Here is a 10,917-nt window from a genome sequence, read left to right as displayed (position 1 = left end):
TGCCAAGCTGGAAAAAGGGATATGCATTATAATTTTTGCGGCAGTGTAGATTCAAGGCTGAAGCAGCTGCCTATAGAAGATCGGGTATCATGTTGTCTCTGCATAATTGCGAACTAAACCCGCGACAAGGAGTACAGACTAATTCTCGTTACACAGCAACAAGGTTAATGAACAGCTTATGGACTTAATGGACAGCAACCTCTGCACAATTTTCGCGTCAGTCCGTATCGCCGCTGAAGTACACGCAAGATCTCAAGCAAATTAATTAATGTTATATTTCGGACACTAGGAGCACGAAAGACAACGAGGTGTGGTACGTGAAGAACTGTCCTTCGGTCACGCCTATATCTGGGCCCCGGACCAAGTTTACCCGGCCATGGTTACTTAATGGAGTTACGCACCAGTTTTTTTTATTAGGTTATGTAATTTTGGCATACTACAGAAAAGAAGATGAAAGCAGACGCATTTGCATACAATGAACGAAGAGTTTGAGTACGTGGACTCGGAAGAAAAAATATTGTTTAATGACCGGAAGAAGATAAGCGAACTATACAATGACGTTGTAGGCAACACCTCGAAGGTATTGCAGCAGTTGCGCTTGGTCGTAGGTACTTGCCAGGGTCTTCAGCCTCTCAGCGCAGTCTCTGTATCTTTTCGGATGCCTTTTGTGTTCACCCATTTGGATACGCTCTAAACGGTGCAAATTCATGCGTCTTCCCTGTGCAAGACATTGCGGAACTTCCAAATTGTAGGATGAGCGCATTGAACGTGTGTCTGGAATCCACGATGCCAACCTTCTACGCTGTTCGTCGTCTTTGGATCACAAGACAGAGCAGACTCGTAATGGTTCCATACTGCTACAGGGAACCGCCGATCCCTTCTGCCTTGTCCAGTTCTTCGGCCAATGAAGTTGTCCTCGAAGTAATCGAGGACAGGCATCAGGAGATCATTGGGCATTGATTCTGCCAAAGCATCAAACGCAAGTAGAACGTCATCTTCCGGAACCAGAGCCAAAGCAGTAATCATCCGGACCTTTAGGCTAATGCATGAGTCAGCTGTATAGAGCTCCTGAAGACCCAGATCTTGCACCTTCCTATAAATACACTGCGACAGGTGGAAAAAGCACCCACGGATCACGATGCCTTGGAATACACGCTGGAAGGCGTTTATGGCGGCAAGCTCGAAGTCGAGCAGAACAATATCTGACTGATATTCGAGCTCGTTCGTCAAGACTGTGAGTGCGCGTATATATGCTGCAGTAGTCTTGTGGGTCATTAGCACATAAGCAGCTGGAATAACAGAGGCGTTGACCTTGCAGTGAATGGAGGACAGCTAAAAAGAGAGCTGTGAGGCAACCTTAAATGTTCCATCGGATAACCAATAGTGCGATGAGCGCAGGGCCGACAGCATTTCCAGGCTTGCGAATATTAATATCCTTTTACTGCTTCCGTATCCGGAGTCGTAAAGCAGAAATCTCGATCCATCACTTTTGTTCACGTACTCCGGATGGATTGCCAGTTCTCCGACGTTTCTCGGGAGAGCATGCGGCCTGTGTTCACGGACCCTGTTCCTCCTGCACATAGGTAACGTGGATGACAGACACGTTGGATATCTTCTGCTGATGGCAATACCAGAGGCTGACTATTAATATTAGGAGACCTACCTGAGAGTTCTTTTCATTGTGTCCCTCGAAGGAAGGTAAGGCCGAGAATCTGGAGTGACCTCGTACATCAACGTGCTGATGATGTTTTGGTTTATTTCATCTGTAGTGTGCGCCGTCTCTTTCATCGCTGCGTAAGCCAAGAGAGATTCCGACTTGAGGTTGCCTGGTGCGTGGACTCTGTGAACTACCTCTTCGTTGATCGTGTGAACCCTAGCTTGGCACTGGCCTTTTAGGCTGCATTGCCAGTATACCTAAAACCATATAACATGAAAACATATTTGTAACCGAAATAGAAACTGTGCCGAAATAGGAGCAAAGATGTCAAGACAGAAAGAATGCAGCTCGGTTCCGTTCATCACTGATAACTCTGATACTTCAGGATTTTATTGCCTAAATGTCACCTAGTTATGCGCATTCCATATTTTGATTTTACTGTAACTGTCAAGCGCATACGTTGATATTCATGAAATAAAGCTCTCTAACGTAAAAATATAATAGCCAGAGCATCTTTTTCCATACACTGGTTTCCGTCTGTTCACAAGACAACGAGTTCATTGACCGACGTTTCCTATACCGAACCGTTTCGAGGATTCGTTTTATCCACTGACGCAGTATGACAACGTTTAACTTCTTTTTCTTTTTATTCATTTACTGTTTGGGGGTGGACATAATGGGAGTTGAAGACAGCGGGAAAAACGTAGGCCTGGCTCGACGCCAACACAGCCTAAGTAGTTTCGTAAACTATGGGTGACTAAGTTATACACAAAATAAAATGTGTTAATGAAACAATCAAATATGATCTCGATTGACGCACCCGTGACTACTTTACGAACGAGCGCCGCAGCATAATATGGTGAGTGGCTGCGTCTCTTCACGGAGACAATATGTACGTTCTAGAACACAAAACGATCATTTTACGCTCACTTGCATTACCTGGGCTTCTACCTGTGCTGCTGTGCGTCACAGACAGCATAATCATAAACGAGCCGTAATAATTAGCTCTGAGTAACATTGAAAAATATTAAAGGTCAAAGGCACCTAGGTAAGCAATTGTAATGTTTCTTAACTGTTACTCAAACTGCTAACCAAAACTTATTCAATTAGTTAAGTGCAGATTCAGTTCAAAGATGGCTGCAGCAGTATTATAGTTGGGTTCATCCGGTTTCAGCCGAAAATAACGGTTATTTTCGTTCGGTTCCAGCTTCTATTCGACACTCTGGACATGGTGAAAAGCACGGTGCTTCTTCTACCGTCTTGTTTATTTGTTTGTAAGAAGACCAATAAGAAGCCCAGTAAGAAGACCGTCTTGTTTGTAAAAAGAAAAAAAAGAGAGGAGAAATTGAACTCGTCTCCCGACGTGTTCTGCTACGTGTTCTCTCCCGTCTTACTAAACAAGCCTTATATGATACAGGCGGAAAGGACTTATATGTTGGAGTGAAATGTTTCCACACACAAGCATGCGCGCAATACATCTTCAGAAACGGTTACGTACCTTATCCCTGTAAATCTTCTGCTTATCGTACTCGAAGCCATCGTGCAGCAGCTTCCTTCCACCACGGTTACTCCGGACGTATAGAGCCATCGTCGTTTTCCCACTTGCGTACTCTGGCGATCTAGGGTTTGAATAAAACGGTTTAACAAACTTTTCCTTGTCTTCAGTGGTCGCAAAAGTGCGGACAGTTTCAAACTGTCACAAGTGTGCGCGTCCCCTCACCCACTTTCGGTTATTAGGAGAATTCCCTTTGTTGGATGGGATAACGGGAACCTACACCGAAACCGCAGAGCGCAATTGAGCGCCATAAAATATATTACAATCTGGCAGTGTCTTCCCGCAGTATATTCCCCTGCACAAGTAGTCCCTTGTAAAGGAAGCCCCTGAAAGGGACCCTTGTCCTTTCTATGTGTTCCAGCCTCAGAACATCAATTCCCATCATGCATCACTATGTATGCGCGGAAGCTGCGGAAATCACGGTATTCTGGATGGAATCTTCACCAGCAACAACAGACCAAAGCAAACACCAACCGAAGTGAATACGAAGCGAATATATAGTTATGTATAAGATGGCACACATAATCCGCACTATAGTACGGATACACAGCATATGTAGATTATATTTGCATTTGGTGCTTCCTATGATGCAGCACTCGCTTTGTTTTATACCCTCTCATCTGGCGCTTACGGGCTTATGAGCGCAGCTTCCGAACTATTCCAATATCAGTTTGGAACAGCAATCGCTTCAATTCGAAATTCCAATATAGTATCCTACATTCGATTCGGAATTCGAATTGAATACACAAGTATTCGCTTCAGTATTCGAGAAAATCCTAATATTCAAACAGACCTATTAAGCGGAGTTACAGCAAGATGCGTATAGTAAAGTAAAACTTCGAGAAAAATTAGCCGTATATAGTTCATAAATGTGATTGTGTTACATAATTGATAGAAATCAGGGGGGGGGAATATATATTTATTGAAAGCGCGTACTCAGTTACGTAAATAAATAGAAATCAGTTACGTAATTGATATACCATTTGTTCCCTTCCTCCAGGGAAACGGCCACGCGAAAAATAAATTTCGGGGCATAGACTAATTATTCGCAGTGTTCTCCTCCTAGTATTTCTTCATCTGCGTAGCATTTGGTACGTTGTAAGTAGAAATGAGCATAAGTGTTTTCCACTCATAAAAAAATGTTAAATAACATTGGTGTTTGTTACAAAAACAGCTCGGTAAGATCATTTATTCCGCACAGGATTTAACCCTCGTTTACAAACTCGACGGGCGCAACACATGCGCTCTGCGTCCCCCGCAGGACTTGTACCGAGGTGCCCGTGTACCAAGATGTCCATGTACCGAAACGTCCATGTACCGAAACGTCCGTGTACCGAGAGGTCCGTGTACCGAAACGCCCTGTACCGAAACGTCCGTATACCCTCTTCCCTTTGTCCCTCCTACATGTGCATACTCGAATAAAGCTTTATTGCTGGTTTGAGTGTTGTCCTGTGTTGGGGTGCATTTGTTTGTTCGTCCCTTTGTCTTTGCCCCAAACTCAGGGATATGTTGCCCACGGCATGTTTACACCAGCTCGCTTGCATAATTCTGTATGTTCTACTGTTTTATTTGAGTTTCCGTTGCTCTCATTTCGTTGCCTTGTGGTTGCTCCAAGCGTGATGCCCAGCAGATGCTCTGCTTGTAAAACCATTGACTCTTGCTTCGAGCATTCGAGGTGAGCAACGGGTGTACAAGATGGTAGTCATATACCCACTGCCTTGCCGGCCTTCCCTCCGTGCGGTCTTTCTGCAGACCATGCAACTAGTATTGGTGACCAATGGCAGCGGTGAATAAATTGATTTGAAAATCAACTCGTTAATCTCAATATCACCAATCCAGAACAAAAAAAAGCACTACTTTTACACTACAGTGTGGACGATGGATATGACGTATACACCGGAGCCGCGTTCGGATATTACGGTAACCCAATCTTCGAAGTAGCCTCCTCGGCAGATGTCTCCACAGCGACAGAAAAAAAGGGACAGGTAAAAAAGAGCTTCACGATCACTTCGCAATTAAGGTAAACAATGACCACGAGGTTTTCCGGTTCCGAAGTACGAGTCTGAGGAGGAAGCACAAGACACTGATACACAAAAGCACAACCGGACGGGACAAGTGTATCAGTGTCTTGTGCTTCTTCCTCAGCCTCAAGGATATGCTTCCCATTTCGAATCTTCACCAGCTTGATTGCGCACTTATATTTTGTTCAACAGAAATAAAGTCTCAAATCGTTCTCGGAACAACGTCCACCAAACTGAGGCGCTTTGCACTCCAGACGTATGTTACACTTGACCAGCTTCTGATGCAGGGCCGCCCTCACGAAATCTAGATGCTAGCCGCGATCGATGCTTCGCCGATCTAGAGGCTACCGTTGCGGAAGGACACGTCACAAGCTAACGTATAGACACATTTGGCATACAATATGCGAGAGAATCCGATGCATCCGATGAGATAGAGTATCGCCTGTGGTGTGAAACAGCCCGATCATAATCATCATCGAAATAAAGTTGTTATTTTTCCGATGTAGTAACTGCGGGAAGATGGATTATAGAGCTGATCGAAGCGCGTAGAAGCAAAGAGCAGGACGATAAGATGAAAAAAGTACGAAGTTCGTGTTTTGTAACAACAGAGCCGATGTGTGTAACAAAATAACATGGAAGACGGCTATATGTCGAGCTGAACGGTGGTGATAGGGTTCGACACTGCTCTGTTCCAGGTTCTGTATCAATGCAGTATTGTCCAACAAGGTAAATGCACTTGCCAAAGACTTGGTTGTCGAAGGAGTTGTCGTAACGTGCTTGGTGCGCTGAGGAGAGGGTAGCATATCTGACTGGAAATCAGAGGGTGCGGGATCGAATCCCACTGCTGATGCCTTTTCTTCAACTGCCATAATTCAATTGAAGTATGCAACTGGGCGTTGTGACGCTTGTATTGTGCTTGTCCTTCTGTGTTAATTGCCTCATCCACTACAATGTCGAAGGAAAGTTACGAAAGAAGAAGGTGACGATGATGATGCGAACTGTTCGGCTTGCTGGTAAGTCATATCTAGAGACGAGGACACAGCAGACGATCACACAGCACTGAGTGGTGTGTCATCGTCAGTGCTGTTTGTGTGCTGCTGCTTCCTTGTCCCGTTTCTTTTTCCTTTTTTTTTTTTTTGATTTCGTGTAAGCGCGTGCGAATCAACCGTGGCTATGAGCGGCACACAGATTGGACAGATGGAGTGAGGACAGCAAGAAGGAGTGGGGGACAGGGGGTTTAGTATACGTCATGGGCCGACTTCAGGGGGAACTGTGACGACATTCGTCTGGAAAGTCTTCGGAAAACCTATGGAGACCCTCAGACAGCACAGCCTGTGGTAGAATTGGAACCCACCACCTCCCAGTCTTCGGCACAACCTTGGCTACCACCAACGAGCGGTATGCCGTAACCCGCTCAGCCAGGTACCGTATCTGCACTCCAACTTCTGTGGACAGGTATCCGTGCTGAGGGATACTAGGAGTAACACCGTTGCCGTCAGAAAGGGTCTGATGCACGATTCCCAACTCACGAAACAGTGCGGATTAGTTTCGACTTGTGGATGGCACCACGGGACGATTGCCAGTGTCGTGAACGTGATGACAACCTTTTTTTTTTTTCTGGTGACGTCACAGCAGAAGTAATGGACGAGTGGGTAGTTGGAAAGGGATGGATGTACGACGTCATACTTTGTAATGCTCCGAGGGTGCGAGCCGCTGACGACCCAGATGAAGGTTGGAACCAGAGAAAGGATGTCCCCCGAAGACAGGCGATATCCGAGGAGAAAGACACCAGCGATCCAACATCCGCTGATAACCTGGAAGCCCCACAACCTAGGAATCATGGAATGTGTGACGGAGAAGCAATAGGGGTATCCTGTTGCCAACTGTTGTGAAAGAAATGAGAATACTACCGCTGCTGTCGTTACAAGAAGCCACAGAAGGACTGCAAAGAGACCTCTGCCTAGGTAACGGGTTCTCCAAGTCAATATGGCGGATCGACAGGCACGGCGCTATCAATGATCCGTGCACAAGAAGAAGAAGAACAACAACAAATAAGTAATGATGATGTAGTGAGATGTTTCGCCGCTGAGGCGGCACCCTATCCCATTGCTTGAGGGGGAGAAGATGGTGAATGATGATGAATGTTCAGAGTTCACGCAGGAGCCCTATAGCTGCTAAGAAGGTGATGGGGGCTTGAAGAACTCGTAGCTGATGCGCTGGGTTGGCCGGAGGTCCAAGCAGTTGAGGAAGGGCAAGTGAGGGTGTCCCAGTGGCTTCAAGTTGGCGCTGGAGAACGCGTCGCTCAGTGGAATACTGCTGACAGTCAATGAGAATGAGAATGTGGCGGTACTTAGAGTATTACAGCAAGGGCATAGCATTGTGTTACTCTAACCCAGCTTCTGGTGGAAGTATGGGGGGAATGCGACGCTCAAACGAAGTCGACGGACGATAGACGTAAGAGTCCGACGAAAGGTAGACGGCACTATGAAGGACAGTCTGGAATCTACTAAGTGGAGGAGGGATCCTTCCGGGATGTCTTGACGCCAATGATGGGCGGCTTTGGCTGAGGCAAGCGCCGAAAGGTAAGATCGTCTATCCCCTTTTGGCAATATGATGGAGATCGTATGTCGACGGTGGTGGGCTTCTGCAGTTATTAAGTCTGCGTCTTCCTTACCACGTATACCGATGTGGCCCGGGATCCACTGTAAAACCAGTCGGTGTCCCTGTTCGTGTAGTCGCTTGCAAAGTTCCAGTATGGCAGTGGTGATTGATGCCTAGGAGCCTCGAATGCCCCTTCTTGTAATACACTGTAGGACTCCTTTAGAATCACTATAGATCACCCAGGAGCGGTGTTGAAAGTGACACTCCAATAGCTGTTTCAGGAAAGAGTATAGCGTAGAGCTCCGCGCAAGTGGATGACGTGCGGTGCGAAAGCTTATACCCGCATGACATGGACTCCTCTGGTATGACGAAAGCGGAGAATGAACCTTCTTGAGTGGAAGATCCATCGGTGAAGAATGCAGAGTGAGTTATGTATACCGCGTCCATCATTTCTAGTGTCGCTTGCCTCAAAACAGAAACTGGGACTTCCTTTTTCTTGTTCTTGATCACGGGGACAGAGGTCGAGATTGCCGGTGCTGGGAGTGTCCACGGAGGTAAGGAGGAAACTACATGCTGCACTTTGAAACGTGGGAGGTGTTGATGCGCTTCACGAACACATGCGGAGACTTTGCTCTTCGCTTATAGATCTTTATGACCAGAGGATGACGGCGATGGTGGGCCAACAAGCACATGTGATGCCGGATAGTTTCTCTCTGACACAGGATCTCAATCGGGATCTCTTTCGCTTCCGCCATCACCATGCGTGTGTCAGTACAGCGCGGTACTCCTAAGCAAACCCGCGGACTACGTGCCAAGGTACCACGAAGTTTGGAGATCGATGTCCGGGACATGCCATGGAGAACAGGTGGACCACGAAGAAGAGGAAGACTCCACGTTGCAGTTGTATTATCGGAAAATAGGGCAGCTACAGCGATGTCACAACACGAAGAGGAGTTTCCTGTTTGTTAAAGAAGCGTGTTGTATAGGCGATACCATGTCGGATGTAGGAATGATGCAACAACAGTTGGCGGTGCCAGAAGAATACAGGGGTACCGTCCTAAGACAGCCCTAAGACTTGCTCATGAAGGTATTATGGTTTGACATGTTGAGGTGAAGAAAACTGCAGGTCAAATACTGACGGATTTCCTTTGGCCAGGAGTACAGGCGGATGTGCTGTGCCGCATTTCGTCAAATGCGACAGCTGTCAGGAAGCAATCCGAGAGGGACGAGTTGCAAGGGTCCCGCCTCAGTCGATGCCTAAGATTGACACACCATTCTAAAGAGTAGCTGTTGACATTGTAGGACCTATTTCACCCTCATCTTGATCAGATGACCACTACATATCAACCTTAGTAGATTTCGCAACACAATATCTTGCTGCTATTCCTCTGCAGTCCATAAAGGCGGAACAAGTTGCCGAGGGTCTTGTAGAAATCTCTTCCAGAGTGAGCATCCCTGAAGAGATACTCAGCGACATAGGAAGCAACTTTGTGTCGGGTATAGATACCCCCCCCCCCCCCTCAAACGGATTCAGATGACATCGTATCACCCCACGGGCAACTGTGGTCAAACGGTTCATGGAACCTCGGAGAGCATCTTACGGCGGATGTGCGAAGAAAGGCCGGCCGATTAGGACAGATACTTCGCGGCATTGCTCCTCGCGTATTGGGAAGTCACCTACATGCACATGAGAACAGAAGCACCGGAATTTAATAGCATAAAGAACATACACTGAAAACACTTTCTTGACGAGTTCACCCATTATGGAGTCGTTGCCCATAACAACAGACAACATTTCCACAAATTTGGATATGATAATTGACATTTCGTGGCTTCACGTCGTGAGACAACATGATCATAAGCGACGCGCCACAGTGGAGAATTCTGTGGGATTAAGTCTGTGGATTAATTTTGCAACACCTGAGAGTTCTTTGAAGTGCACTGAAATCTTAGCAGACGGCACACCGTGTTTGATGTCTCTCGCGGAATACGACATGCCCAAGCAGCTTGTACCCTGCCACCAAGTTCGTCCTCGGCCGGACAGAACCCGCAACCTTGCTGGGATCAGTAGGCAGACGGGAATTTGTATTTCCCTCTGTTGAACTGTTCCCTCTGTTGACGAGGAAAGGAATCGCTCCTGACACTTTCCTTCACTTACCGGTATATTCAGAATACAGTAGCAAATTAAGGAGATGTATATGGATGTTTTTCTTTTTCTTTTTTTGTCGGAAAATACCGAATTTGCAAAAAGGAGAGTCCATGAATGGTTTGCGGTATTTTCCCTCAAATGCCGAAAACTTTCTTTCCACCACCGGCATGGTCGAGTTGATTCGCTCGTTGCTGGTAGTACCATCAAGGTCATGCTGAAGACTGGGAGGTGCTGGGTTCGAATCCTCCAACCGTCCGGGCTGTCTGACGTAATTCTCCTGGGTTTTCCGATAGACTTTTCGGACGGATGCAGTTCCCCCCGAAGTCCGCCCAGGCCGCATGCTAACGCTCATGCCTTTCACTCTTTCCTGCTGTCTTCTCTCAACCTGTCCACGTTTGTACGACGCTCATAGCCATAGTTGATTCACGGCGCTATCATGGAAATAAAACAAGACCTTTCCCGGGCAGAAACAGGCCTGGGTGGCCTCTCTTCTCTCTATCTTTGGTTCATTCTATTTCCGCCTCATGCTTCCGCTTCATGGCCACCAACTATGACTTCTCGCACAGTGTGCGAGACATTTTAATGGCCTAAGAGTCAGTTCTGAAAAAGAAGCACCTTCGGATTAAATATACCAATTAAAAAGACATAGATATACACGTGTTTCAGTAGAAGTTTTTATCGATGCGATTCCACAGCGTCGTGTGCCACGCCTAGAGAACTCGGCGCCGCCTGTGAGATAGTTGTCGTCTGCGGTTAAGTGGTTGAAATGCGCGCTTTCTTCGTTGCGTGCGCATAGAAATGTAGAAAGCCACTTTTCCCTGCCGTGGACTTGCAGAGAGGTCACCCGGTCCAAGGGTGGTTTCGCAGGTTCCAATTCTTCTTATCGAGCTGGCACCCGAACCATTACGCCGGCCAGCTTGTTGTCAGGTCGTTC

At 46.8% G+C, this 10,917-nt stretch overlaps 1 pseudogene; it reads right to left on the bottom strand.

The window, feature by feature from the left end:
* Positions 1 to 547: 547 nt before the first annotated feature.
* On the bottom strand, positions 548 to 1,179 carry LOC135385438 (uncharacterized; annotated as a pseudogene).
* Positions 1,180 to 10,917: the final 9,738 nt, after the last annotated feature.

Source organism: Ornithodoros turicata, chromosome 1 (assembly GCF_037126465.1).
Source record: "Ornithodoros turicata isolate Travis chromosome 1, ASM3712646v1, whole genome shotgun sequence".
NCBI lineage: Eukaryota > Metazoa > Arthropoda > Arachnida > Ixodida > Argasidae > Ornithodoros > Ornithodoros turicata.
This window is presented reverse-complemented; position numbering and strand designations above follow the sequence as displayed.